Genomic DNA, 26228 nt, shown 5'->3' on the forward strand with positions numbered 1-26228 from the left:
GATTTTCCCTGGGAGGTGTGGCCTAAAGGAAAGAGCATGGATGTGGAGGTCAGAGCAGCTGACTTGTCTGCTGTGTGACTTTGGACAAGTCATTTAACTTCTCTGGGCCTGAGTTACCTCAACTGTAAAATGGGGATTAAGACTGTGAGCCCCATGTGGGACAGAGACTGTGTCCAACCTGATTATCTTGTATCCACCCCAGCACTTAGAACTGTGCTTGACACATAGTAAGTGCTTGAGGATAATAATAATAATAATAATAATAATAATAATGGCATTTGTTAAGCTCTTACTATATGCAAAGCACTATTCTAATAATAATTATGGTATTTCTTAAGCGCTTACTATGTGCTGAGCACTGTTCTAAGAGCTGGGATAGATACAGGGTAATCAGGTTGACCCATGTGAGGCTCACAGTCTTAGTCCCCATTTTACAGATGAGGTAGCTGAGGCACCGAGAAGTTAAGTGACTTGCCCAAAGTCACACAGCTGACAGGTAGTGGAACAGGGATTAGAACCCATGACCTCCAACATCTAAGCCCGTGCTCTTTCCTCTGAGCCATGCTGCTTCTAACTTTACTTTAACTTCTCTGAGTTTCAGATATCTAATCTGTAAAATAGAGATTAAGATTGTGAGCCCCATGTGGCACGGGATTGTGTCCTACCCGAAAGATTGTATCTACACCAGTGCTTTGTACAGTGTTTGGCACAGAGTAAGCACTTAACAAATACCATAAAAAACTCCTACCACTGAAGCTATACTCCACAGGGTGGGGCAGGTGAGGAGAATTAATTTTAGTGGGATACCCAAAAAATGACCCTATGGGTGAACTACAATGAACTACAATGGAGTGACTGAAATGAAGAAGAGGTCAAATTTTAAGGATGTAGTAAAGTAAATTTCAGACAGTGCTGCATCTCTGCTATAAAGTGAGAGACCACTGCAGCAAACAGAATAGCATGACATACTCCACTTTCAAAGGAGTGACCCCTTTCAGCAGAAGCAGCTTAGTGTGGGCAGGGAATATGTTTCCTATATTGTTACATTGTATTGTCTCAAGCAGTTAGTATAGTGTTCTGCACACAGTAAGTGTGCTCAATAAATATGTTTGACTGAGAAAAGAGCTAAAATATCAAGTGGCAGCAAGACAAAGTTGGAAACAAGGACAACGGCCTAGAAAGGAGCCTTAAATGTCACTTGTTTCACTTGCTCATTCTTAAAAGGATAAGAGTGGTAAGTGGTAAATGCATCAGCACGGCTAAAGACAATATTTCCATGCACTCATTATTGGAAGTAATATAAGTATTATGATTCTGATCTTTCTAGCTCCACCTGTTTGCATGGATAAGCTCTCACTGCCATTAGCAAGGTAGATTGACATAAGCAACTATACACATGCTGTGCTCTGCAAAAGACTGTTGGCAAGCACAAACAGGACTCATTCATTCGTATTTATTGAGACCTTACTGTGTGCAGAGCACTGTATTAAGCACTTGGGAGAGTACAATATAACACTAAACAGACACATACCCTGCCTACAATGAGTTTACAGCCTACTGGGGTAGACAGACATTAATATAAATGAATAAATAAATAAATAAATAACAAATTACAGATATGTACATATGTTCTGTGGGGCTGGGTGCAGGGATGAATAAAGGAAGCAAGTCAGGGTGAGGCAGAAGGGAATGGGAGAAGAGGAAAGAAGGGCTTAATCAGGGAAGGACTCTTGGAGGAGATGTGCCTTCAGTAAGGCTTTGAAGGGAGGGAGAGTAATTATGGTTCTCACTGCCAGTCTTTGGTGAACCAAAGATTTTCTTGGGAGAAGAGTGTCATGTTTTTTTGTGTGAGGAAGAGGTCCATTTGATTATGCCGTCCTCCCGCCCACCCCCCCGCCAAGGTTAAGGCTCACCAATTATGACCTTCGGTTCCAAATCTGGGTTTGAGTGAGAGAGGCAATGATGTTCTAGTCTAATCAGAAGAAGCGTGGCTCAGTGGAGCCCGGGCTTGGGAGTCAGGGGTCATGGGTTCTAATCCTGGCTCCGCCACTTGTCAGCTGTGTGACCTTGGGCAAGTCACTTCACTTCTCTGTGCCTCAGTTACCTCATCTGTAAAATGGGAATGAAGACTGTGAGCTGTAGGTTGGACAACCTGATTACCTTGTATCTACCCCAGCGCTTAGAACAGTGCTTGGCACATAGTAAGCGCTTAACGAATACCAATATCATTATTATTGTTATTATTCGAGGCAAGCACATTCAAAATGCTGGGCTTCCTCCTTGTTTTCTAATGTAGTTTTCAAGTCTTCAGTAGGAGGTGCTTTTCCAGTAGTGGTGAGGGTTTGTGCTGAGCCATCCTCATGCTCTCTTTCAGTCCCTAAAGGGTCAGTATCAGGCACTGTGAGATGACTGCAGAGTGTAGCAGGTGCAGGCTGGAGTTCCAATAATGATGACAATATTTGTTAAGCATTTATTATGTGTCAAGCACTGTTCTAAGTACTGGGATGGATACAAACTAATCAGTTTGGACACTGTCCCAGTCCCACATGGAGCTCATAGTCTTAATCTCCATTTTACAGATGAGATAACTGAGGCACAGAGAAGTGAAGTGACTTACCCAATGACACATAGCAGACAAGAGTTGGAGCCAGCATGAAAACCCAGGTCCTCTGACTCCCAGGCCCATACTCTAAGCATTATCAATGGTCATGTTTATTATTTGCAGAACACTGTACCAAGTGCTGGGGAAAGTAGAATATAATGAAGTTTCAATGGGGAGGGAGTAATAAAATAAATTACAGATAGGCGAAACAACAGAGTATAAGGTTATTTACAAAAGTGCTGTGGGGCTTGGGTGGATATCAAAATGATTAAAGAACACACAGCCAAATGCACAGTCGAAGCAGAGAGGAGGGCAAAGAGGGGAAATGAGAGCTTAATCAGTGAAGGCCTCTTGTAGAAGAAATGGTACCTATTAAGTGCTTATTGGGTGCAAAGCCCTGTACTAAACTCTGGGAGAGAATACACAGTTGGGAACTAGAGACAGTCCCTGTCCTTCAGGGGGCTCATGGTCTAACAGCAGACTTACAGGGCATGTGATTTTAGGAGGGTTTGAAGGTGGTGCGAGGGAGAGAAAAAAGGAAGAAAAGAAGGAGGAGGAAGGAGAGAGTGGTCTGAAGCAGTTTCAATAAAAACCTTAAAAATATGCCTTAGCAGAAGCCTCTGCTGTAGCAGCATGCAGATTCAGCTAGGAGAACATCAAGAAGGGAAGCCAGACAGCGCTAGCAGGACTGGGGAGATGCAGAGGCCAGAAGGTGCGTACAGAAGCGGAATATCTAGTGTACTCCGGGGCTTGGGGGAAAGCTGTTGAGCAGAAGGCCGTCAGTGCTCCAAGATGGCTGAATGCATACAAATTCCAAAGATGAATTGTCAAGCACGCCGTCCCCGCTGCGTCTATCTAGCGTATGCATTCTGGCTTTCTTGTTGTTCAGTGGATGGATGCATGCACAAACATGCACACACACACATAGACACACAATGCTTCCAGAGAGAGAAAGGGGGAAAGAGACATACACTTGGATTTGTACTGTTTATTCACCCCACCCTCAGTCCCACAGCATTTATGTAGCTATCCGGCATTTATTTTAAGGTCAGTAAACTCCTTTTGAGTAAGGAACGTTTTTACCATCTCTGTTACAATATACTCTCCCAAGATGTTAGTATGGTGCTCTGCATACATACAGTAAGCATATAGCAAATATGACTGATTGATTGATTGATTGAATGGGACTAGTAGAAGGGAAGGTGTATGGACATTTATAAAGTGAGTTCATATACGAAGACAAGCACATAAAAATGTATACTGTAAACACCGAGCTCTGTGTACCAGGCACAGATAATTTATGCATAGAAACCAAGCTCTTGGGCCAGGATCTCTAGATGTGGCTCATACTAGAAACATTATTCTGGGCAAATGTCATCAGGGTGGAAGGTTGTTTTCCAAAGGTTAAAATTGTTCAGGTTAATGATGATGATGCTGGCATTTGTTAAGCACTGACTGTGTCAAGCACTGTTCTAAGCGCTGGGGGAAATTCAAGGTAAACAGGTTGTCCCACGTGGGGCTCACAGTCTTACTTCTCATTTTACAGATGAGGTAACCGAGGCACAGAGAAGTTAAGTGATTTGCCCAAAGTCACAAAGATGACAAGTGGCGGGTCTGGAATTAGAACCCACAACCTCTCACTCCCAAGCATCATGTTCTTTCCATTAAGCCATGCTGCTTCTCATAATAATGATCATATTTATTAAGTGCTTACTATGTGCCAAGCATTGTTCCAAGCACTGGGGTAGGTAGATACAAGGTAATCAGGTTGTCCCACGTGGGGCTCACAGTCTTAATTCCCATTTTACAGATGAGAGAACTGAGGCACAGAGAAGTGACGTGGCTTGCCCAAGGTCACACAGCAGACAAGTGGATTAGAACCCATGCCCTCTGACTCCCAAGCCTGTGGTCTTACCACTAAGCCACACCGCTTCTGGCTAAACAAGTGTGAAAGCCACAGGGATTCTCCCCAGTGCCATGTGTGTGGTGTTTGTGTGTGTGTGTGTGTGTGTGCGCGTTTGTACAGGTATGTGTGTTCGTATGCATATGAGAGAAAGTTATCTGATGTAACAGTGTGGAAAGAGGCTAGGCCTAGGAGTCAGAGGACCTAAGTTCTAAGCCCAGGGTTGTCATCTGTCTGCTGTGTGATCTTGGGCAAGGCACTTCACTTCTCCATGCTTCAGTTACCTCATCTGTAAAATGAGGATTAAATCCTCCTCCCTCTAACTTATACTGTGAGCCCCATGTGGGAGAGGGATTACTTTATATCTACCCCAGTGTTTAGAACAGTGCTTGGCACATAATGCTTAAAAGATACCATTAAAAAAAAACCAACCAACTTTTGGGACCATAGAAGTTTGGAGTAGCTCAAGCCTTATTCCAGGGTGGGAGCCACATGGTCTATAGTTCCACGTGGCCACAGATCCCCAGAATCTCTGGGACCTTCAGACTCAGAATGCCCACCAAAGTTCTGGGGTCTCAACATTGCAGAGGTGGAACTGGTAACAACCTCTGGAATTCTGCGGGAATCCACCTGGAGGGAGATAAGCATTCAAACCCCCCAGCAATAGGGGTTGAGAGGAAGGGGTGGAACCATGACACAATGGGGGAGAAATGCAATATTAGAGGTTAAGAGGAGTCAAGAGATCACACCAAGGTTGTACAGCAAATGAGAAACTTGTTGACTCTGTGCATTCAGGTTCACTCTCTTCAGTTCCACATTTCATCTTTTAAATTGAAGACTTGTTTCCTTTGAAATCTCTTGTTTTACCTCCATAAACATTCATTTTAGGTTTACTATTGGTTCCCGTTCAATTGTTCCTGCCTGTGCTAATTTTTAAGACTTTCAACTTTGGGAATTAATTGAGCATTTTTCATTTATCTTTTCTATTTTTCAATTTTTGGCTTGTTTTCGTTTATGTCTTTCTTTTCATTTTTTCAATGCTGACCCATTTTAATTTCAATTTTATTGTATAACCTCTTTCCTCACCTATCTACAAGATAAAAAACAAGGATGCCTTTTTTCACATGCAGTGTGACAATTTTGGGGTTCAGTTTTAGCTCATCGCACACAGTGGTGATAAAATGATCATCAATATCTAGATAAAGGATCAAAATTAGAACAGCATTGCCTAATGCGAAGTCTGGAAATTGGGGGGTGTGGTTTTCAATTCCAGCTCTGTCACTGTGTAACCTTGGTCAAGCCATGTAACATCGGGAGCCTCAGTTTTCTTCTCTGTAAAATGGGGATAAGATATGTTTCCCAATCTCTTATCTGTAAGCTCTGTAGAGAACAGAGACTGTCTGAATTGATTATTCATATCTACTGCAGAGCTTAGCACATAGTTGGCACATAGGAAGTATTAAATAAATTCCTTTATTGTTATATACATAAAGCAGTAAAACCCCTCTCCTTCTTCCCATTTTACATACGATTAATAATACCTTGTATTTAGGACAAAAATTCACCTACATGTCCCTCACTCTGCCTTGGCTACAGTGGACAAGTTGGTATTAGATCTATTTCTCAGATAGAAAACAGACACATTTAGCCACTCTAGGACTGTCTCGGGCCCTGCTCCACCAAAAAGAATCCATCTCTCTTAGTTTGGAAGACTTGATGAATATTGAATAGAAAAATGCAGTTTACTTTTCCACTAGGTCATTTATTTTCTTATTGGGCTTGAGAGCTGTACTGGGTATAAATGCTACACAGCCATCAGTGGAATCAGCATCTTGTTTCTTTCATTGTCCTGCATTTAATGAGGTTTGAAACAAACTGCACTCTCAAGTTCCAAAAGATGGACTTTGACCCATTGGCAGGGGCTGGAAATTTCCCACTTGATATTTACCATTGAGAAGTAAATTAGAGTGAACACGTGGCTATGAAAGTAAATGGCTTCCTGTTGTCCCCTATCCTTTAGTGGTATTTTTAAGTGTTCATTATGTGCCAAGCACTATGAAAGATACAGAATAGTCAGATCAGACACAGGTTCTGTCCCTCATGGGATTTACAGCTTAGAGGAAGGGAGAAGTAATTAATTTCCATTTTACAGACGATGAAACTGAGGCAAAGAGAAGTTAAATGACTTTCCTGAGGTAATGAGGCAATTGGCAGAGTTGAGATTTGAATGCTAGTCTCCTGAATCCCAGTCTAGTTCTCTTCCCACCACATTGCCTTGCTTCTACTCTACTGTACCTGGCTCTGTTGCATCAATATAACAGTCTTCCCTAACTTCCAGATCATTGTACAGAATTCAGCGTCGCTGTAATTTTGAATTACCAATAGGAAATACAATCTACTAATAGGCAGGAATAATCATAAAAGATTAGGAAAATAATTAGATATTCCAATTGATTTTTTTTCATATGTCTAAAATACTTCAGATCAATCAATCAGTCTATTGAGAGCTTACTGTGTGTAGAGCACTATACCAAGCACATGGGAGTGTACAATACAAAGGAGTTGGTAGAAACATTCCCTGCCCACAAGGAGCTTACAGTCTAGAAGAGGAGATACATTAAAAAATACTAGAGATGAGAAGCAGCGTGGCGCAGTGGAAAGAGCACGGGCTTTGGAGTCAGGGCTCATGAGTTCGAATCCCAGCTCTGCCACTTGTCAGCTGTGTGACTTTGGGCAAGTCACTTCACTTCTCTGTGCCTCAGTTCCCTCATCTGTAAAATGGGGATTAAGACTGTGAGCCCTACATGGGATGACCTGATTCCCCTGTGTCTACCCCAGCGCTTAGAACAGTGCTCTGCACATAGTAAGCGCTTAACAAATACCAACATTATTATTACATTAATGCTGAGGGGCTGAGGGTAAGGTGAATAAAGGGTACAAATTCAAGTTCGGGGCAATGCAGAAGGGAGAGGGAGTAGGGGAAATGAGGACTTAGGGAAGGCCTCTTGGAGGAGCTCTGGTTTTAATAAGGCACTTAAGGTGAGGAGGGTAATTGTCTGTCATATATGATGGGGGAGGGAGCTCCAGGCCAGAGGCAGGATATGTCAAGGGGTCAGTGGCAAATTTTTCTTTTTGTTTATGTTTGTTAAGCACTTACTGTGTGCCAGACACTGTTCTAAGTCCCTGTCCAACTTTGGGTTCACAGTCTTAATCCCCATTTCCCAGATGAAGTAACTGAAGCACAGACAAAGAGAGTGACTTGACCAAGGTCACACAGCAGACAAGTGGCAGAGCTGTAATTAGAACAGGTGTAGAATATTGTCTATTAGACAAGATTGAGGTACTACCAAGTGAGTAGATTGGTGTTGAAGGAATGAATGTGCTGAGTCACAGTAGGAAATCAAGGAAGTACGATGGAGGGGAAAAGGTGATTGAGTGTTTCAAAGCCAATGGTAAGGAGTTTCTCTTGGTTGTAGGGCAACCAGTGAAAGTTCCTGAGGAGTGGGGAAACATGGACTGAATGTTTTTTTAGAAAAATGATCCAAGCAGTAAAGTATGGACTGAACTGGAGCAACATGAGAGACAGGGAGGTCAGAGAAGAGGCAGATGCAGGACTATGAGCCCGTTGTTGGGTAGGGATTATCTCTATTTGTTGCCAAATTGCACTTTCCAAGCACTTAGTACAGTGCTCTGCACACAGTAAGCACTCAATAAATACGATTGAATGAATGAATGAGTCAAGGCAGGAAATGAAAATGCTTGGATGAGCATAGTAGCCATTTGGATGAAGAGGAAAGGGAAGACTTTAACAATGTTATGAATGTAGAACTGACAGGATTTTGTGACAGATGGAATATATAGGTTGAATAAGAGAGATGAATAAAGGAAAAATGTCAAGATTACAGGCCTGCCAGATAGAATGATGATGTTGTCTACAGTGATGGAAAATCAGTAGGGAGAACAGGGTTTGGATAGTAACATGAAGACTTCTTTTAAGCTCATCTTGGGCGGGGAACATGCCTACCAGCTCTGTTATATTATACTCTCCCAAGAGCTTAATACAGTGCTCTGCACATAGTAAGCTCTCAATAAATGTGACTGACATGTTAGGTTTGAGGTGTCAGTGTGACAACCAAGTTGAGATGTCCTGTGTCAGGAGAAAATATGAGACCCCGTAAAAGGAGAAAAGTCAGGGATGGAGAGGTAGATTTGGGAATAAATCATGTAGAGATGGAAGTTGAAGCCATGAGAGCAAATGAGTTCTCCAATTGAGTGGGTGTAGGTGGAGAATAGAAGGGGACCCAAAATTGAGCCTCGAGGGATTCCTATATTTAGTGAGTGGGAGGCAGAGGAGGAATCTGTGAAAGAAACTGAGAATTAGCTGCCAGAGAACCAGGAAAGGAGACACTGGGGGTGATACCCAGTGTCTCGAGATCAAAGAAGATTAGGTTGGAGTAGAGGTTTTGGGTTTTGAAAAGAAATAGATCACTTAATGACCTTTGAGAGGGCAGTTTTGTGGGTGAAAGGGCTGGAAGCTGGATGGCAGGGCATCTAGGAGAGAATTGGAGGAGAGGAAATAGGAGTAGTGGGTGTAGACAACTCTCTCAAGGAGCCTTGAGAGTAGTGGTAGGAGTGAAATGAGACGATAACTGGAGGAAGCCAGTATCATTCCACAATTAAACAATATCACGTTGATTTCTGGTCAGGTATTAGCCTTTCTAGACAAAATGACACTCATGGGCAGGAGGTATAGTTTTTAGTATTACTATTCTTTCAACCCCATTTGGTGCAAGGAAGTGTACTAAGAGCTTGACAGTTCACTACCCCTTTTCTACCAATCAATCAAATATATTAAGCACTTACTATGTGCAGAGCACTGCACTAAGCACTTGGGAGAGTACAATATAAAATAGCTGTTAGACATATTCCCTGACAACAAGGAGGTTACAGCTAGAGGAGAAGCTTTCAGTTTGGAGGGTACTAGTCTTCCTACTCTTCTCTTTCTGTGTATTCTTGTATCTCACTCTCTTTCTTTCTCTTTCCGTCTCTTTATATAAATCTATAAATCTATGAATCCTGAAGAGTGCCATTTGCCCCAATTACATCAAACTTTCTGCCAGGAGAGAGGGCTGCCAGGCTTCTCTCTCTCCCATCAGTAGAGGAGAAAGATGTCAAGGACTGTCAGTAATTTGTGACTGACCCTCACCCCTCCTGATAATTCAACTTTGCACTCCCAGGGCAGTTGTGAGAGGAAATGATCCACCTTCTCCCATACAGGGTCCCTGAGCTCCCCTGCCTTATTAGTGGACTTTTTAAAAATGTTCTCTAAAAGTCATAATCACAAAGCCATCTAGGTTTAAAGCCTGCTTCCTCTTTTTCTGACAGCCTCATGGCTCAGAGTAATGACCGTGAATGAATTACCATCATTGTAATTTTTTCTGACAGATTTGATTGATCAAGTATTGAATGGTTAGACTGTAGTGGCATTTCGCTGGAAAATATCATTTCCTGTGATCTTTATAATCTTCACCGAAGATGTGGAGTCCTTGGCAGTTTCTCTCTGGGGCTCCATCTCTCTATAATTTTAGCCAGAGTCCCCAGCAGCTCCTACCCCAGTTTGCAAGTGATGCCTGTTGTTTAGGAACTAACAAGGAGCAGATCAAGTTAGTTCACATTCCCAAGGGACCTTGCCCCGGGTGTCCATCAACAAGAGAAATCCACAGTGTGAATGAAGCTGAGTTCATAGCCTGCATCTCTCTGTAGGCGTCCATTCTGCAGGCTGCTCTCTGCAGACCTCTGCCCCACAGCCGGGGTCAAGGTCACATGTCCGTGGTTGGCATGAGCACTGCCCAGATGGTGGGGCGATGTTTGTCACTTCCCTTCCTGCTCACATGATCTACAGCTCAGCCTTTGTGTTTGCTTGTATGTTCCATAGGCTTGGCATGACCATTCAAATGAGTCTCATGAAGTAAAAATGGTCGGTCGTCCTCGTGCATGTTCAATCATCATGGTGAGGGCACAGGTCAATCTTTAGAACATCAGTTTCAGCTAGGCGGAGACCCCTTTTTCCCATGAATTCTGGTGAGTTACTCCCTGCATTTTCTCTTACTGTCACAATCTTGGACTCCTTTTGTTCTCCAACTTATAAGTAACGGTATCTACAAAACATTTCCTTAGTGCAAATACTATGTTAAGCTCCAGGGAAAATAGAAGATAATGGGTACAGACACAATCACTGTTTCACACGGAGCTCAGTCTAAGAGATTTGGGAGGAATTTCATCCCCATGTTATAGATGAGGACACCGTGATTAGAGACAGTGCCCTAATTCACAGGGCAGATCAGTCAGGGACAGAGCTTGGACTAGGTCCCTGATCGCCTGACTCCCCACCCCAAACTCTGCAACAGAAACCTCATGCTCTTGTCATCACCCAGGTTGGATCCAGAAGGAACAAGGTCTTAGGACTGAGGACCCCTCAAAATTCCAAATTGGGGCCAGTTCATTCTCATCAGGCTAGGCTGTGGGTGCCCCCAAGGGACAGAGAGTGTGTCTAATTCCCACCTGTGTATTATTCCCAGTGCTTAATACAGTGCTCTGAACACAGTTAGTTCTTAATGAATTACTACTGTATCTACTAGATCCCTACCCAGCACACTCTTCTTCCACTGAATAGCCTTCCAGTTTGAAACTGAGTGTTGAAAGGAAGAGTTTAGTGTGTAGTGGCTTATTGCAGGATCACCTGTCATGTGCAAAGCACTGTACTAAACGTTTGGGAGAGTTGAGTAGAGTACTTGATTCCTGGACTCAAAAAAGCTTACAATCCAACTGGAAAAACAGACTCCAGAATACTTTACAGATGAGGGAAGAAATAGAGCATAAACATTTGTACATAAGTATTTCAAAGGGTTATAAAAACTCAGATGTTTAGATATCCCGAAAGTGCTGAAATGGTAATTGTGGGATTAGGAGGTGGGGAGATCAGAAATGAATAAGTTAAAGCCTCTTGAAGGAGATATGATATGGGGCCTCTGAAGACAGGGAAATCTGTAAGATATGAAGGGGTAGTGTGATTCAGGGAAAGGAAAACTAAGATTTACACAAGAGAACTCCAAAACAGATTATTAACTCCCACTTCCCTGGCCTACCTTCACATCATCTTAATTCTGAAATATGAACTTCTTACCTATGAGGAGTCAGCTCTGCAGAGGAAGGTGAAACTTTCCTCAATCTACCAGTGCCAGCAGTCAGATAGAGAGGTTGAGAGAGAGAGAAGGAGAGAAAGAAAGTGAGGGAGAGGGAAAGAGATAAAGAGAATGTGAGAGAGAGAGGAAGAGAAAGAAATCTTTCTCAGTCCTTCCAAGAACAATCAGGGGGTTTGCTCTCTACAGGACCACCCCATTCTGGGGTGTAAAAAATGATAAGTATTAAATAATAGCATTTATTAAGTGTTTCCTGTGTGGAGAGCACTCTGTTGGGAAAAAAATACACTGGTGGAATTAAAAGACATGGTCCCTGTCCCTTGGGTAGCTTGCAATCTTAAAGTCAGTCCCTTTGCTTCCTGACTTCCTGCTTCCTAACTGGCATCCTGCTCCCTAATTTCTCCATTCTTTCTTTGCAATTCCCTTGCCAATCTTAGACAGATATTTGGATCTTTCTGAATATACCCTGCTCTCACTGAATTTGCCCATACTAAGCACAGCCCTACATAAGCATCTTCAGTATTGTTTAAAACCTGGTGACCCACTGGTACTACATTCTGGCTCTGAGGCTCCTGAAAGACAAGGTGGCCTTCTGGATGCTGTTTTCAGTGTTCTCTCCTAGCCTAAGCGTATTGTTTATTGTGCTACCCAGGTAACAATTCAGCTAAAGCATTCAGCTCCGTGTTACTAGGGCTGAGGTTTTGCTGGGGTAGGATATGACAGTCTTTCCCTCAAGACTGTAAGCTCACTGTGGTCATGGAACATGTCTAGCATCTGTTTACACTGTAGTCTCCCAAGTGCTTAGTACAGTGCTCTACACACAGTAAGTGCTCCTCCAAAAGGCCTTCCCTGACTAAGCCCTGCTTTCCCCTTCTCCCACTCCCTTCTGCATTACCTTGACTTACTCCCTTTATTCATTTCCCTTTCCAGCCCCAAGAACTTATGTACATGCAGCTTGGCTTAATGGATAGAGCACAGGCCTGGGAGTCAGAAGGTCATGGGTTCTAATCCCAGCTCTGCCACTTGACTGCTGCATAGCCTTGGGCAAGTCACTTCACTTCTCTGTGCCTCAGTTCTCTCACCTGTAAAGTGGAGATGAAGACTGTGAGCCCCTTTCAGGCCTTCTAGACTGTAAACCTGGTGTGGGCAGGATTGTCTCTCTTTCTTGCTGTATTGTACTTTCCAAGTGCTTAGTAGAGTGCTCTGCACACAGTAAGCGCTCAATAAATATGATTGAGGGAATGAATAACAAAGACTGTGTCCAACCTGATTTGCTTGTATCCACCCCAGCACTTAGGACAGTGCCTAGCACATAGTAAGTGCTTAACAAATACCACAATTAATATTATCATTATTAATTTATTTATATTAATGTCTGTCTCCCCATCTAGACTGTAAACTCACTGTGGATAGGGAATATGTCTATTTTTATATTGTACTCTCCCAAGCACTTAGTACAGTATTCTACACACAGCTCAATAAATACGATTGAATGAAGTGCTAAATAAATGATTGATTGATAGATTGATTGAGTATGGATGGGTACATAACCTCAACTGACTTCAGCTCACAAAGTGGCATCCAAACTGGTGGTGAATGTCAAACTGCTGGTGAATGAAGAAATGTGGGAAGTCCTCTGCCATATCAAACAGTCCTATTTGATCCAGTAATGCTGTCTCTACCAATAACACTGTGCTATCTCTCTGCGGGACCCCCTTTCATAGGCACTCCTGAGGCATTCCTGAGTCAGCCCTTTTGCTTCCTGACTTTTCTGGATCATCATCATCATCACCAGTGTCGATATCAGATAAACTGATTCTCATTAAAGAATTCACTACACTTGAAGGCCCAGGTGCTGTAATATGTAGAAGAATCACACACTACCCGAGATTTGGATGAATAAAGAACAATGCCCACAAGACACCGTAGTACCTCAAATGTGGGTTGAATAGGCCACACCAAGGATATTGGTCAGAAAGGAGCTCACTCCCTCCCACATCATTCATTCATTTATCCAATCATATTTATTGAGGACTTACTGTGTGCAGAGTACTGCACTTAGTGCTTGGGAGAGTACAATATAATAATAAACAAATTCCTTGACCATAATGAGCTTACAGTCTAGAGGGGGAGACATTAATATAAATAAATGATTGACATGTATGAACATAAGGGCTGTGAGACTATGGGGGTTGGGGAAAATAAAGGGAGTAGGTCAGGGCGATGAAGAAGGGAGTGGGAGAAGAGGAAAAGAGGGCTTAGTCAGGGAAGGCTTCTTGGAGGAGAGGTGCCTTCAATAAGTCTTCTAGAATGTGAGCCTGTTGTTGAGTAGGGATTGTCTCTATCTGTTGCTAAATTTTACTTTCTAAGCACTTAGTACAGTACTCTGCACACAGTAAGCACTCAACAAATATGGTTGGTTGAATGAATGAATGAATGAATGAATGAATGAATGAATGAATAAAGCTTGAAGCACAGTGGAGAGTAATTGTCTGTCAGATTTGTGGAGGGATGGTGTTCCAGGCCAGAGGCAAGAGGTAGGTGAGGGGTCAGTGGTGTAATAGATGAGATCGAGGTAAAGTGAGAAGGCATTAGAGGAGCAAAGCGTGTGGGCTGGGTTGCAGTAGCAGAGTAGCAAAGTTCAATAAAAGTGGTCAAGGTAATTTTAAAAATCAATAGTGAGGAGTTTTTGTTTGATGCAGAGGTGGTTGGACAACCACTGGAGTTTCTTGAGGTGGGAAACATGTCCTGAACGTTTTCCTAGAAAAATGACCTGGGCAGCAGAGTGAAGTACGGACTGGAATTGAGAGAGACAGGAGGCTGAGAGGTCAGCAAGGAGGCTGGTACAGTAATCAGGTCGGGTTAGGATAAGTGATTGTATTAACATGGTAACAGTGTGGATGGAAAGGCAAGATTTTAGTGATCTTCCTTTTGGGCCTTGGAGACCCCGTCTTTACTGAAATATTTCTTGGAAGCATGGATTCATCAACCAAGCGTACGTTCACTGGTTTTAATAGATCAGTTTATCCCTAATGGGACCAACAGCAATATTTATTCAGCTAATCTCTTACTGCAATTGAAGTTATTCATTTAGAAAATGTAGGGGTACGTTCAAACTCTATGCTCTTCTTACTTACATTAGCTTTGAACTAGTATAGACATTTCCTAATTAATATGTTTGTTGAACATTGGGGAATTTTTAATTTGTCTACTTAAAATTCTCATTCTATATGATTCCAGGAACCTCTAAAATGAATTCAAGTTTGAACTGAGAATCAATATCTGCCAAATAAAATTGCATTTCAAAACCATCTCATTCCTTCTCTTTTCATTTATCTCTTTCCATGACTACTGGGTCTTGACCTTGAATTAGTTCTATGCTAGTTCTTGGTCAGCTGAAATTTCTGGACATCACTTTGTACCTTTGAGATGAATAAAAATAACTGATTATTTAAGTTCAACCCCTAGATTAGAAGCTTTTTGTGGACAGGGAACATATCTACCAACTCTGTTGCATAATACTGTCCCAAGAGTTTAGTACAATTCTCTGCACACAGTAAGTGCTCAATAAAAACTATTACTTGATTGATTGATTGATAGTTATTATGGCTAGCGTGTGACTCGCCTACACAAAAGCTTCTCTATCCAAATGGCTGTTATCTAACAGCATATACACTAGAAGACATTCAGGAAATTAAGAACAGCATCTCCGAATCGATCAATCAGTGGTATTTATTGAACACATACTTTGTGCAGAACAATTATGAGCAATGTGATTATGTAACAGCCACCTCTCAAAATCTTGGTCATCTTAGAAATGGAACCTGCGACAGATTTCTGCTAACTAGGCAGCATGCTGTCCAATAGTGCAAGGACAGGTAGATAAAAAAACCAAATTAAGAAGCCTAGCATATATTTGATGTACATAAAAGAATAAGATTTCAATATGATATCAAATTTCAAATTTGGGGAAGCAGAACAGTCTAGCGGAAAGACTATGGTCCTGGGAATCAGAGGACCTGGTTCTAATCCCAGCTCTGCCAGTTGCTTGCTGTGCGATTTTGAACAAGTCATAACTTCTCTGAGCCTGAGTTTCCTTAACTGTAAAATAGAGATTAAATACCTATTCTCCTTCCTTCTTAGACTGTGAGTCCCATTCATGTCAGGGACTGTGTCCAGCCTATTAACCTTTGTCTACTCCAGAGTTTAGAGCTTAGAAGAGTGTACAGTACGTGCTTAACAGATACCATAAAAATAGTTTCAGTCCAACAAAGAAGAAATCAACTAGACAGAAACAACTGTAGCATCCAATCTCCGGTTTGTCTGTGAAAACCAAACTAACCAAAGACTTTCACTTTCAACATCTAGGGCAATTCCAAAAATGCCACCTACTTGTTATACTTCAGAATCAATTAAGTCAGGTTCAATAAGGTAACAGAACACTGTCACCCCACCAAAACTGAAGCAGTATTCATCACATCACACTTTGTTGGCAAAGCAGGTGAAGAGAATGGACAAAGCAGGGCACCCAAAGAGCAAGTGTTCTATGAGTGAACTAGGGAAAGTGTAAACAAGGTAATCAGAAGAAATGCCTTAAAGATACAATGAAGCAAAATTCACATTACATGGCAGAGCAGTGGACAATTAGAGAAACAGTGTGTTTTAGTGAATAGAACAGGAGGCTGGGAATCAGAAGGACTGGGTTCTAATTCCACCACATGTCTGCTGTGTGACTTCAGACAAGTTGATTTACTTCTCTGGGCCTCAGTTACCTCATCTGTAAAATAGGGATTAAAACTGTGAGACTCATGTGGGTCAGGGACTATATCCAACCTGATTAACTGGTATCTACCTCAGTGCTTAGAACACTGCTTGGCACTTAGTAAGCACTTAAGTACCATAATTAACTAATTAATTAACTAGGTCAATCAATAAATAAATCAGTGGGATTCATTTAGTGCTTACTGTGTGCAGAGCAGTGTGCTAAGAACTGTACAGTGCAGTACAGTTAATATAGTTGCAGGAGGCAGATGGGCCTAGCGTATATCAGTATCAAATGGAATAACCATTCTGAAATAGCAACTTCAAGAATACTAACACTAAGAAGGCAAAATATAAATGGTTCCAGGTTCCTTGAGTAACAAATGAAGCCAGAAGGGTAATCCTTATGCATGTAGAATCAATCAATCAATATTTATTGAGCACTTACTGTACACAGAGCACTGTCCTAAGCACTTGGGGGAGTACAATACAACAGAGTTGGTAGACTCACTCTCTGCCCACAATGAGCTTACAATTTAGAGGGAAAGACAGACATTGATATAAATAAATAAATTATAGATTTGCACATGAGTGCTGTAGGGGTGAGGAAGGCGTGAAACAAGGGAGCAAATCCAAGTGTGGAAGGAATAGATGGATGCTCTTGAGTTGTCTCAGCTACACATGGCTGGGCAGCATGGCCTAATACAAATAACTTGAGCCTGACTGTCAGGAGTTCTAATCCTGGCATTACCACTGGTCTGCTGTGCATCAGCAGACAAGTTTCTTAAACTTTCTATGACTCAATTTCCTTATCTGTATGATGGGGATAAGATATCTGTTCTGTCTCTTAGATTGTGAGCCCTACCTGGGACAGGGACTGTGCCCAGTCAAAATTATCTTGTATCTACTCTACAAATAGAAACATATTAAATTCTTAAAATTTCTTGTTTTCTCATATGCTGTCGAGTCATTTCCAACCCATAGTGACTCCATGGACACCTCTCTCCCAGAATGCTCCACCTCCATCTACAATTGTTCTGATAGTGGATCCACAGGGTTTTTCTTGGTTAAAATACGGAAGTGGTTTACCACTGTCTTCTTCTATGCAGTAAACTTGAGTGTCCACCCTTGACTTTCTCCATGTTACTGCTGCCCAGCATAGGTGAATTTTGACTTGCAACAGATTGCCTTCCACTTGCTGTCTACTGCCTAAGCTAGGGATGGATTGAGTATACCAATAATTGTGGTATTTGTTAAGCACTTACTGTTTATCAAGCAGTGTACTAAATGCTGGGGTGGATACAAGCAAATCGGGTATGCCACTCCTTGATTCTCCCTCCTGTAGCTGAGACTGGTAAAGTACTGGAAATTCTCCAGGTGTAATCCTGAGAGGTGGCTTAATACTTACCATAATAATAGGAAGAAAAAGGACAACTCAATTTCTCTCTCTCTCTCACACACACACACAAACACACAGTGATAAAACCTCACTGTCATTAGCATCCTTTCCAAACTCAAAGGACATAAATATGTACTGCATGAGAATATTCCGACATATTTGAGAATGGGCTTTTTTTTGCTTAAAAAGATCTCTGGACCTTTTACCTTACTCTGAAATTCTATATTGTATCTTACACTTAAGCCTCCCACTGAGTGAGGAATAGCCTTTCTCTCCTTGAAGATATGTTTTCTAGTTCTGAAGCTGAAATGATGAAACCCATTTTCAAAGTGTTTGTCAATTTACTCCCTCTCCCCAGCACACCAGAGTCTACATTATTAATCACAAATGAAAAGATTATGCCAGCTCCACTACTGCAATTTAATAAGTCCAGACAATTGGAAATATTTGCTATAAACAAACAATAACACAGTCAATTTCACATGATGCCTGCCATGAAAGAAAAGATAAACAAGCAGGGGAGGTCCAAAGAATAAAATTTAAACAATTCCTACCTTAACAATTTCAATTATATTTTTAATTTGGTAATGCCATGGATATTTAGAATTGTCTGTTAAAGACAAAACAATTGATCTTTCTTCCAAAAATGATCACCAAATGATCAGAAAAATTTGATTATCAAAAATGAGAATTGAAAGTATTTTTGTGACAATATGTCACTCAGGAACTGAAAATACAGTCGTCTACTGAAACCTGTAAACTTGTAAGTACATAAATCTTTGTCATTATTAAACTCATCTCAAATACAAACAGTTCTGTTAATACCTATCATGTATTTAGAATTTGTGGTTTAACTGAATTAAGATCAGGATCAAAACATTTGCCTTTTCTAAGGAACACATTCATACCCATTTGTTGTGCTCCCTTAAGTCCAAGAGGAATGAAGAATGCCAATTATTCCAAAGATGGTATTGCTATCTAAACTTGTAAAAAGGGATGTTCAGAAGGAGAGGATCTCTGCTACCTGCTAGCTACCACTCCTCTCCACTTTCCTACTATGCTTTTTTAGGGAGCAGATGTAGATCATTTCCTCTACTATTCTCACAGGGTGTTTTGGATAGAATGTTGCACTTTATGGATTTTTCTCTCTGCACCTACCCACTCTAAGACCCATCCAGACAATCAACCCATCTATCCACCAATCCACCCCTTCATCCATCTAGTCTTCTATTCACTCACCCTTTCATCCATTGATCCATCCATCCCTCCAAAGCTCTCACGGCTTTGACTACCATCTCTACGCCGATGACACGCAGAACTACATCTCCGCCCCATCCTCTCCCCCTCCCTTCAGGCTCGCATCTCCTACTGCCTCCGGGACGTCTCCACCTGGATGTCGGCCCGCCACCTAAAACTCAACATGAGCAAGACTGAGCTCCTCATCTTCCCTCCCAAACCCGGTCCTCTCCCAGACTTCTCTACCACCGTGGATGGCACGACCATCCTTCCCGTCTCTCAGGCCCGCAATCTCGGTGTCATCCTTGACTCGTCTCTCTCGTTCACCCCACACATCCTATCCGTTACCAAGACCTGCCGGTTTCACCTCTACAATATCGCCAAGATCCGCCCTTTCCTCTTCACCCAAACGGCTACCTTACTGCTACAGGCTCTCATTATATCCCAGCTAGACTACTGTGTCAGCCTTCTCTCTGACCTCCCTTCCTCCTCTCTCGCCCCGCTCCGGTCTATTCTTCACTCCGCTGCCCGGCTCATCTTCCTGCAGAAACGATCTGGGCTTGTCACTCCCCTTCTTAAACACCTCCAGTGGTTGCCTATCAACCACCGCTCCAAACAAAAACTCCTCACTCTAGGCTTCAAGGCTCTACATCACCTTGCCCCTTCCTACCTCTCCTCCCTTCTCTCTTTCTACCACCCACCCCGCACGCTCTACTCCTCTGCCACCCACCTCCTCACCGTTCCTCGGTCTCGCCTATCCCGCTGTCAACCCCTGGGCCACGTCCTCCTGCGGTCCTGGAACGCCCTCCCTCCTCACCTCCGCCAAACTGATTCTCTTCCCCTCTTCAAAACCCTACTTAAAACTCACCTCCTCCAAGAGGCCTTCCCAGACTGAGCTCCTCTTCTCCCTCTACTCCCTCTGCCATCCCCCCTTTACCTCTCCGCAGCTAAACCCTCTTTTTCCCCTTTTCCCTCTGCTCCTCCACCTCTCCCTTCCCATCCCCACAGCACTGTACTCATCCACTCAACTGTATATATTTTCATTACCCTATTTATTTTGTTAATGAATTGTACATCGCCTTGATTCTATTTAGTTGCCATTGTTTTTACGAGATGTTCTTCCCCTTGACTCTATTTATTGCCATTGTTCTTGTCTGTCCATCTCCCCTGATTAGACTGTAAGCCCGTCAAACGGCAGGGACCGTCTCTATTTGTTGCTGACTTGTTCATCCCAAGCGCTTAGTACAGTGCTCTGCACATAGTAAGCGCTCAATAAATACTATTGAATGAATGAATGAATCCATCCTTCTGTCCATCTATCCACCTCTACATCCCACTTTCCTTCCCTCCCTCTATCCATCCATTCATCCATATATTTTCTAATCATGAATATGTTCTGGAAGGACCTTTAAGGAAATAAGCAGGTGATAATGAACTTCTTATCATAACAAACTTGCCAATTTCTCCTATGGGTAGTTGACACTATATTTCTTGGAATGGAGACAAATATGCTGGGGTCTATCTCCATGAAAACTGAAGTCCATCTGCCTTCCTCCTGGACCCTGAATCTCAAGCTATGAAAGTTCTCCAAGCATTTTTCCCTATTATGTTTCCCCCAGAATCCCATCAAGGGATCCAGTATGTTATCTAGGAATTGGCTTGTTGCTGACACTCCTCTTATTGAAGAATATTTAGTCCTCGTAAGGAGTCAGAAAAATGGTCTGGATTCAATTAGAAAATATACTTGAGTAGATTTATCTCTCAAGCTCTCCCTTACCCAACTTTCTACATTTGTATACTGAAATTAGAGTTTGGGCTGAGGGTGGGCTTGGGACCAGGTTTCTGTGCTCTTGGGAGAAATGATGAACAGAACTGTCTGTTCTCCTGGGAGAGACCAGACTCAGGAAGGAATGCTCTGACTGGCCCTGCTTACCCAAGGAGGAGTGCAACCACAGTCCTCAGGAGCTGTGGAAGAAGGGAGACTGAGGGGAAGTGGAGAGAGTTGGGCACCACTTAGCCATCACATATCTACACCCACAACCACATACCTCGACTCGTAGGAATAGCTACCTTCCAGTCAAAGCACCCGGTGGAGAGGGTGGTCCCTGAGGGCCACCAACCTCCCTTTCCCTCAAGAGAATCTGGGAGGAAGGCCCTGAAATCTCCTATTCTAGACTGTGTGTTCTCCTGTCTAGGGAGAGAATGGTCCTCATTTCCACATAGCAGCGTGGTTTAGTGGATAGAGCACGGGCCTGGGAGTCAGAAGACCCTAGGTTCTAATCCCAGCTGTGCCACATGTCTGCTGTGTGACTTTGGGTAAGTCACAACTTCTCTGGGTCTTAGTTATCTCATCTGTAAAATGGTGATTAAGAGTATGAGCCCCATGGGGATAAGGACTGTGTCCAAACTAATTAAGTTGTATCTACCCCAGTGCTTAGAACAGAGCTTGGCAGATAGCACATAACAAGTACCACAATTATTATTATTATATACCATAACCTACCTGGGCTGCCTAAGGAAGCATAGGAGAGAGACAGAGACAGAGACAAGCAGGCAGGCAGGCACACACCCCATAAGAAACAAATGCATTCTATACTTGCTTCTACATGACTCATGCCAGGAACATGTGGAATCAGCAGTTGGAGCAGGGATTTGACATTTTCACAGCAGGGATAGGGTTTGGACAGATAATAGTTGATTGAGGGGCAGTACAAATAGTCAGCATTATATACTGCTCCATTAGGTTTTTGGATCCTTGTTGAAGTATAAGAACTTTCAGGGAAAGGTTGCAGTTTCAAATCTTTGTGGACTCTGATCCCAGCACACATGTGCCCTTTTCCACCATAGAACGGGTCCTAGCCTGGCATTGGCATACTGCCAGGGTGGAGAATATCCACACAGCAAAGCCCTGCAGCAGGGTTGCTGATTGAAGCCCTGAATCCTTCCACTTCTGTCAAATAAATTTCCTTAAAGAAATTAGTAAAATAGCAATTATAGAATGTTTAAGCTATGCAGTGATTTTAAGAATTAAACCTCTGATTACAAAAACATAAGTTTAAAAATTACGTCTTTGACACCGTAATAAATACCTCAGTCAGTAGTATTTATTGAAAATTTATTCTCTCTTCCCTGTTTCTCACCTTTTAAATTGCTTATGCCCTTATCTACACTTTAAGCACTTGATATTCACCACACTCTCAGACCCACAGCACTTAATGTACATATCTGAATTTATTTATATTAATGTCTGCTCCCCATCTAAACTGTAGGTCCTTGTTCGCAGGGAACATGTGTACCAACTTTGTTGAACTGTACTCTCCCAAGCTCTGCACATGGTAAGTGCTCAATAAATATCACTGATTGATTGACTAATAATGTGTGGTAATTTTACATGTTTAATATGTGCCGAGTTCTATACTGAGCAGTAGAGTAAATGAAAGATGATCAGGTCAGACACAATCCTTTTACAGCCTGGGGCTCACAGCCTAAGCAGGTGGGAGAATAGTTATTCAATCCTATTTTACAAGTAAGTTAACCCAAAACAAGGAGAAACTAAGTGACTTGCCCAAAGTCACACAGTAGGCAAGTGGCAGAGTTGTGATTAGAACCCAGGTCTTTTGACTCCCATGCCTGTGATCTTTCCATTGGGCCACACTGTTTTTTTTTCCTGTGTGCAGAGCTCTGTACTAAGTGCTTAGCAGAGCCTAATATAATTAGAAGACACAATCCCTTCTCTTAGGAAGTTTACAGTCTAGTAGGAAAGACTGGCACAGAATAATTTACAGATGGAAGAGAAAGTTGTTCCCTCCACCAGAATCCTTATGCAGATGAGGGGCAGAAGTCACAAGGATTGGGGAAGGACCTCGAACTGAGTTGTTCTCCATTTTTTATTCTTTTCCCTGTTCTATTTTTCATAGAGCTGGTTCACTCTTTATGTTGTGAGGCTCTTCTTGAATAGCCTTTATCTTGCCTTTGACAATGTTGCTATATTCCACTTGACCTATTGCCATGACCATCTGCAAGACCGCCGGTAATTTCTCCATTCAATTGTATTTATTGAGTGCTTACTGTGTGCAAAACACATACTAACTGCTTGAGAGAGGGCAATATAACAATAAACAGACACATTCCCTGCCACAAGGAGCTCATTTCTCAGTTGGACAGGGGCCCAATTAGCAGGACTGATTGGTCCAAATTGGATTTGAAGGAGCTCTCATGTAGTCCCTTCAGTGTGCCCTGTCAGTGTGATCACTGGAGTGTCCTCTTTATTCCTGTCCCTCCTGCATCCTGTCATGGTCAGTCTAATGCGCCATTCATGCAGTTCTATAACTTTAGCTTTCTTGTTTACTCTTCCAGTATGTCCCACTTTAGAGTAATTATAATGTGTATTAAGAGCTTACCACATGCTAAGCTCTGTGCTAAATGTTTTGATGGTCTAAGATAAACAGATGAGACACAAACCCCATTCTACATGAGACTCAGTCTCAGAGGGTAAAAGCAAGGCCAGGTATTTTCTCCTCTTTTCACAGATGAGGAAACTAAGACTCAGAGAAGTTATGTAGTTTACCCATGGTCATACAGTAGGCAAGGAGTGAGGCCAGGACTAGAAACTGGGTCTCCTGGTCCTATGATCTTTTCACTTGGCCATGCTGGATCTGAGAAAGCTGAAGGTACATATTTATCAGGCTCACAATTCTGCCTTGAAAGAGCATGAACGGCTGAATTGTGTGCCAATTTCTCCAGCTTCCAACTTGAAATTGAACGGCAGCATAAAACACTCAGCTTCCAATTAAACCATGTGCAGATAAATCCTCTCCACTCATCAGAGGCTTTCAGAACTGGCACTTCTGGCAAAAAGGAAATAATCTGATTAGCTTTCGCTAATATTTCATTTCATCCTTTGTATCTTCTCATTTTCTTATTATTCCCAGTTTGACCTCAGAAATGAAATTCAAGCAGGAATATGTTTTCACTCCTACCTCCTATTCAGATGGTTGGAATGAGTCTAATGAATAAAATTACATCAAACTCAACTAAAGAAGCATGCCACAGGGCTGCTAAGAGTTGGCTTTCCAAAGTGAGATTGCCTAATGCCTCCTCGACCCAGGGTTTCCACAGTAGGTTGGTCTCAAAGCAGATGACATCATAGAGTTAGTGCCTTCGATTGAGAGAAGACTCAATCATCTTTGACTTAGATGCCCATCTTAGTTCACTGGTTTTTGCCTCCAGCAGCATCTGGCAAATGCCCATCTTGGCTTTGGATTTACCTCAACGGAATGCAGACCTTTGTGGATGCTTGCAAACTGAAGATTTGGAGTCACAGGATTCTAGACAATAGTGGTAACAGGAGTCACCCCAAGAGAAGGAGGCTTTTGCCATAAATCACCTGGCCAGAAAGGGAGCTGATATCAGGCCTGACAAAGAGGAAACAGGACTTAATGAAGGGCAACTCAGTGGTATTTACTGAGCCTTAGTAAGTGTACAACAATATACTACACTCTTCAGAGAGTGCAATACAACAGAATTAATAATAACTGTGGTATTTCTTAAGCACTTACTATGTGTCAGGCACTCTACTAAGCCCTGGCGTGGATGCCCCCCAACCCCAGAGCACTCATGTACATATCTATAAATTATACATTATAAATTAATTATTTATTCACATTTATTCTTTTCTTTCACCCCTTCTAGACTGTAAGCTTGTTATGGGCAGGGAACATGGCTGCTAATTCAGTTGTATTCTTCCAAGTGCTTAGAACACTACGCTACACATAGTAAGTGCTCAGTAAATACGATTGGTCCCTGTCCCACATGGGGCTCGCAGTCCTAATCCCCATTTTAGAGATTAGGTAACTGAGGTGCATCAAAGTGAAGTGACTTGCCCAAGGTCAACCAGCAGACAAATGGTAGAGCTGGAACCAGACTCCTGGCCCTTTTGGCTTCCAGGCCCATGCTCTATCCTCTAAGCCACATTGCTTCTCAATGTTGGAAGATATGTTCCCTGCCCACAACAAGATTACTGTCTAAAGCATGGTCTCTGGCCCTTCCCAATCTCACCAGGGGACTCAGTAACGGACTAATGACTACCACTTCTTTCTAATACTTGAGCATGTACATAACTCATGTACATATCCCCTTGTCCTTTTTTATACTGTCTGTCCTTTATTTTAGTGTCTGTCTCCCTTGCTGCATTGGAAGCTCCTTGAGGGAGGGATTGACTCTGAATTCTTTTGTATGCTCCCAAGCATAGTACAGTGCTCTGGCCAGAGTATGTGCTTAATAATTACTATTGATTAATAGATAGATTGAGTAGTCCCTCAACTGACGGATGCTATGTTGTCAAAAGAGGATTGAGAATTATTGGAATTCTCACTCTTCAAGGGAGTCAATCCTAAAAAAGTTCAAAAACAGAAAACAGTTGGACTCCTCCTCAACTGTTTCCCCAAATCCATCCACAATGCTCTCAAGGCATAAAAGAAGCCACCCTCCCCCCCGCCCCCCCCCCCCGATATTTTAGGAAGGAATGTCAGAGGTTTTCATTCACTCATTCAATCATATTTAATGAGCGCTTACTGTGTGCAGAGCACTGTACTAAGCACTTGGAATATACAATTCAACAAGAGATAGAGGCAATCCCTGCCCAATGGGCTCACAGTCTAAAAGAGTGAGACAGAGCAAAACAAGGTTTTGCACTGTCCACAGAGATACGATTTAACAGACATGCATGGAGTACTTTTCCTCCTCTATCTCAGTCTATCTAGGACCATAGCCCTTAATGAACGCTCAGATGGGCAAGTCTGACCTATTCCTCCTCAGAACTCTGACCCCAGGGAAAATGTGTATATCTGATGTAACTTAGAATTCAACTTAGAATGCAATTAATGTTTGCATTTTGTAACATTTTGAGAGAATGGCTGAGTCTGTTGATCTCAGTCTCAGTTGAGGGCTGAACTATGCCAGATTTCCCCCTATTCCTCTCTCTCTCGACCCTCTTTCTTTCTCTGTCTCTTTTTCTTTCTCTCTCTCCCTTTCTTTCCCCCACGTCTCTCCTCACTCTATCCTCTGACCCCTTTCTCTCTCTCTTTCTCTCTCTCCACCCAAATCTTTCTTTCTTGCCTTTCCAGATGA

The sequence above is a fragment of the Ornithorhynchus anatinus genome, chromosome 5, assembly GCF_004115215.2.
Source record: "Ornithorhynchus anatinus isolate Pmale09 chromosome 5, mOrnAna1.pri.v4, whole genome shotgun sequence".
In the NCBI taxonomy this organism is placed as follows: Eukaryota; Metazoa; Chordata; class Mammalia; order Monotremata; family Ornithorhynchidae; genus Ornithorhynchus; species Ornithorhynchus anatinus.